Genomic DNA, 5,042 nt, shown 5'->3' with positions numbered 1-5,042 from the left:
GGCCGGCGCGGGGCCGGGGGCGGGGCTGGGGGCGGGGCTGGGGGCGGTGGCTCGGGTTTCCCCGGCCCTCCCCGCCCTCCCCGTCCCCGCCGGAGGGGGACCGGAGGAGCGCAGGTGGCAGAGGCGCGGGAACCAACCACAGAGCCCCCTTTAGACGGCTTTCTCCTCCGGCCCCGGGAACCCCGACGGCGCCCCTTTGGGAAAGCCGGGACCCCAAGACACCCCCTCCGAAAGTGTCGAAGAGTCGCAGCTGTCCCGACGCCAGTGCCTGTGGCCCTCGGCGCCCCCTACATTCTATCGAGGATCTGACCTCTCTGCCAGACCTCCCCAACCGGTCCCATGTCCCCTTCCGGAGAACGAGGTGCCAAGAAGTCCCTTCACTAAGAAAGCCCCTGAAGGGAAGCCCCCAGAGTGGCGCCCCCCCAACTAGCTGTTTCCCATCCTCATTCCGGGGATCCCCGACCGCTCCTCTTGCCTAAATCCGAAGCCCCAAGACGGCCCCCCGATCCCTTCTGGCGAACTAAGACCCATGGCCCCCACCCCAACAGCTGTGGCCCCCGCATACAGCTCTCCCCACCCCACTGAGGATCGGGGTGTCCCCCTCCAATCTTGTCCCACGTCCTCCTTCCCCAGAAGCTGAAGAAGCCCCCTCCCAATAAAGCTCTTCCAGGGAACTGAGACGCAGTCTTCCCCTCAGACGGATGACAACACGCGCTGTCCTCAGCGCCCCCCATCAAGCAGCAAGTCCCCCCAGTGTGGCCTCAGAGCCCTGCAGGGGATTTCTCGCTCCTAGCTCCCGCCGGCGCCCCCTCCTGGCACTAAAGCTCGCGGGCCGGGGAACCCAAACCCACACGGGCTCCTCCCCGACGGCTCCGCGCTCCCACAGCGCCCCCTGGCGGCACCGGGCTAACTCGGGGGGTGGGACTGGGATGGATGGGCGGGGCTGGGACTGCTGCGGCCGGGTTCCCGCCCCGCAGGGTGACCGAGAAACTCCCGCCCTGCAGACTCCTCCCCGCGCCGCCTGCGTTCTTGGGGCCCCGGTGCTCTGGTTTCTCGCTCCCGCCGCCTGGGTTCTTGGGGTCTCCTTCTCACTCCCGCCCTGGCTGCCCGCATTTTTCTGATTCCAGCAGCCTGGGGGTTCGCATGCAGATTAGGCCTTCCTAGAAGATCCCTAACGCCAACACATGCGCGTCCCCCCAAAGGGCCTGTACAACTTGCGGGGCTGCGCAGTGCGCGCGGTGATGGGGACACTCACGCAGCCTCGCCTCCTGCTGCACGCGGGCTGATGCACGCGGTGCTGCGCACGTGCGCGGGATGCGTGCTGGAATGTGAGTTTGTGGGTGGGGGGACGAGAGAACGGGCCTGTGTCAGAGAAGTGGCAGCCTGTTCCCAGATCTAGGACGGAAGATAACAGGGATCTGTGTTCTGTGTGGCCTTGGGCCTGCCCCCCTGTGCCTCAGTTTCCCCACTTGTAACAGGGTATTACTAGTAGCTCTTCGCTGCGTTCTAGTAAGGATTGAATGAGTGTGAATAAGCTTGTATAAGTAATGAGTAAATGTGAATAAGTGAGTAAGCCTGGCAAGTGGGGAATGATGTCCCAGTGTCTGGGATTACGGGTGTTCCCAAATGTTCACTCCCAGGAACCCATTCACAGTGACACACAGACACCCTGACCTCAAAAACACACCCTCAAACCTTTGTTCCTGGTGGGGTCACACCCCCTGCCATCTCTCTCTTTTTTTCTTTTTTTTGAGGCAGAGTCTTGCTCTGTCGCCCAGGCTGGAGTGCAATGGCATAATCTTGGCTCACTGCAACCTTCGCCTCCCGGGTTCAAGCATTATCCTGCCTCAGCCTCCCAAGTAGCTGGGATTGCAGGCGCGCACCACCACGCCCAGGTAATTTTTGTATTTTTAGTAGACAGGTTTCACCATGTTGGTCAGGATGGTCTCGATCTCTCGACCTCGTGATCCGCCCGCCTCGGCCTCCCAAAGTGCTGGGATTAGAGGCGTGAGCCACCATGCCCGGCCTCTCTCTCCTTCTCACACAAACCTAGACGCCCTAGTGAGCACAGACATTCCCGCACAGTCACACCCTGCCCCACCCTCGGGTCCTCACACGCAGACACACGCTGACACAACCCCTCCACGGGTATCTCACAAGGACACGCGTACACTCTTCTGCGGGCGTCCTTCCTTACCCCACGCCCTTCTGAATGCACTCATGCCCACAGACCTGGGATTCACTCAGCCCCTGACACACACACACACAGACACGCACTCTCTTAGCAGATCCTTACACACCCCCATGCTGCCTGGCACTGGTTAGCGCACACACACACACCCCGGGCCCCGTCTGGGAGGCACAGCTACCCCTGCACACACACAACCGGGCCAGGAGCCCACCCCCACCCCAGCCCTCCATCATTAAGCTGTCACCAGCTGCCCCTCGGCTGCCTCCCGCTCACCCCACACCGCCTGTGCCCCCCTCCCCGCCGCGGCTAGGGGCCATGGGGGCGGGGGTCGAGCAGACACATGGAGAGCAGCACACACACACATGTGCCCACCATGTGGACGCTTGTAAAACGGTTGCCCCGGCAACAGCAACTTGAAAGACTTGGTTCTTCCTCTGGGATTGGGGGGAGACGCTAGGGGCGGGGCCAAGGTGGGGGCGGGGCCAAGGTGGGGGGCGGGGCGGGACACAGGAGGTGGGGACGCCAGGACCCACGCCCAGCTACAGCCATTCCAGTCAGGGACACAGACGCTGAAACACCTACACACGTGGACAGAGACCCCGTCCTACCTGGGGACACGGAGACCCTGCCTTGCTCAGGGCCAGCCCCGTGTGGTGACACCAGAAACACAGTTCCTTTCATCCTAACACCCTCCCAAATCACCCGCACACTCTCTGTCACCGACCCACACACTATCTCACCCCTTGTGACAGGCGGTGACAGACACCCTATCACACTCGCTGACCCACACGGAAGCCGGGAACTGAGGTGCACAGGGACACACGGGGCCCTCCAGGATTCCTCCACCCCGTATCCCAGAAAGGAACCCCAGGGACCAGGACTCTGCATTAAAAACACCCGTCTGTGAGCTAGGCATGGTGGCTCATGCCTGAAATCCCAGGGCTTTGGGAGGCTGAGGCAGGAGGATCAATGGAGGCCAGGAGTTCAAGACCAACCTGGGCAACATCCGGAGACCCCCCATCTTTACAAAATAATTTTTTTTTCATATTAGCCAGGCGTGGTGGTACACGCCTATATTTCCAGCTATTTGGGAGGCTGGGGCAGGAGGACCCCAACCCAGGAGGTCAAGGCTGCAGTGAGCTATGATGGTACCACTGCACTCCAGCATGGGTGACAGAGCGAGACCCTGTCCCCCCACAAGAAACTAAAAAACCAGTCCTCTGAATTCCATCCCTTTCCAAGAAATTGTCTGGGCTTGGCTGCCCAGGAGGCCAGGGAATTCAGAGGCTGGCTCTATGTGCAGGAAACACGGGTATTTACAATGCTTTATTTTTAAATCTTTTTTGTCCCAGGCTTGGGCTGCCGCAGGGCGGGCCGGATGTCGCCAAGTACTGAGCCTTTCTCTCTTCAAGTGCAGCCCATGGGCAGGATCTGTGGTCTTCCCAGAGCACAGATATGGGGAAACTGAGGCTCAGAGAGGAGCAGGAAGGCACCAACAGGCACTTGACCTTTTTCTTTCTTTCTTTCTTTCTGGAGACAGGGTCTCACTTTGTCACCCAGGCTGGAGTGCAGTGGTACCATCATAGCTCACTGCAGCCTCGACCTCCTGGGCTTAAGCGATCCTCCCACCTCAGCCTCCGTGTAGCTGGGACTACAGATGTGCACCACTGCACCCAGTTAATTTCTTAGTTTTTTAGAGAGATGGAGTCTTGTTGTGTTGCCCAGGTTGGTCTCCAACTCCTGGGCTGAAGCGATCCTCCCATCTCGGCCTCCCAAAGTGCCGGGATTACAGGCATGGGCCACCGTGTCTGGCCCAGGCACCTGACCTCTTTGACTGATTCAAGCCTGCTGACATCAGGGTCAAGGCCGAGGCAGGGGTGGGACCATGCAGGGGTGGCTGTAAACCACACCCCAAAGCCTGCCTGCCCTTTCTGGTGTTTGCTTGGAAATTAGTTCCACTCGTTCGCTGTCTCCTCAAACATCTCCCCCAGGTAACTCCTGGCGACACTCACCCCCACCTCCGCCTGCTCTGTGCCCACTTGGTGGTTGTGAGACTCAGGGATCAGAGAGGTCAAGCCGCTAACCTAAGGTCACAAGTAAAGAAAAAGCCGCAAAGTGGGGTTGGATGACTGTACCACGCTCCACCCCTGTCCTCCCGGGGGCTGGCCCCCTGCCCTCCCCGGGAGGCCACTGCTCCCAAAGGGAGTGATCTGTTCTCGGGTGGAGACTCCAGGGCAGAGGTTCTGGGAGGCCGGGGGCCGCTGGCCAAGACTCAGACTTGGCTGCTGCAGAAGTTTCCATCTTAGCGCCAGGAGTTGGGCCAGGTTCCGGGGGTTTGGGCTGCATCTCGAGACCCCCAGGGACCAGTCCTGTGGGGGTGGAGGTGGCCGGATGCCCACTGTGTCCCCTGGCTGGAGCACTGGCCATCCTTGCACACTGAGCACCACCCCAGCCCCCATTGTGTTGGTGACTGAGCTCATGGGGCCTCAGTTTCCCCATCTGCCAAATGGCTCCCATGTTTGTTCTGTGTCCAGCACTGGGCACGCAATATGTCATCAGAGCCTTGGAGGTGGGTGCTGTCATTCTCCCGTGGAGAGGGAAAGGGACTTACCCAGGACAGTGGGGCAGCTCAGGACTCCCCCAAAACGATGCTTTGGGGCTGATTCAACAAAGTCACTCTCGCCCCAGCCCAGACCATGCTGAGCCCACACAGAGGCCTCAGCTCAGGCAGGACACAGAGCTGGAGACACACTCCTGGGCGGGGGTCAGGCTGGCCCGGAGCAAGGTCCCCAGCAGCTGGGGGAGGAGCCTACCAGGCAGGGATGGGACCCTGAAGGCCTGTGGGCGGCAG

The sequence above is a fragment of the Macaca fascicularis genome, chromosome 19 (genome assembly GCF_037993035.2).
Source record: "Macaca fascicularis isolate 582-1 chromosome 19, T2T-MFA8v1.1".
Classification (NCBI taxonomy): domain Eukaryota; kingdom Metazoa; phylum Chordata; class Mammalia; order Primates; family Cercopithecidae; genus Macaca; species Macaca fascicularis.
Note: the sequence above shows the minus strand (reverse complement) of the source record.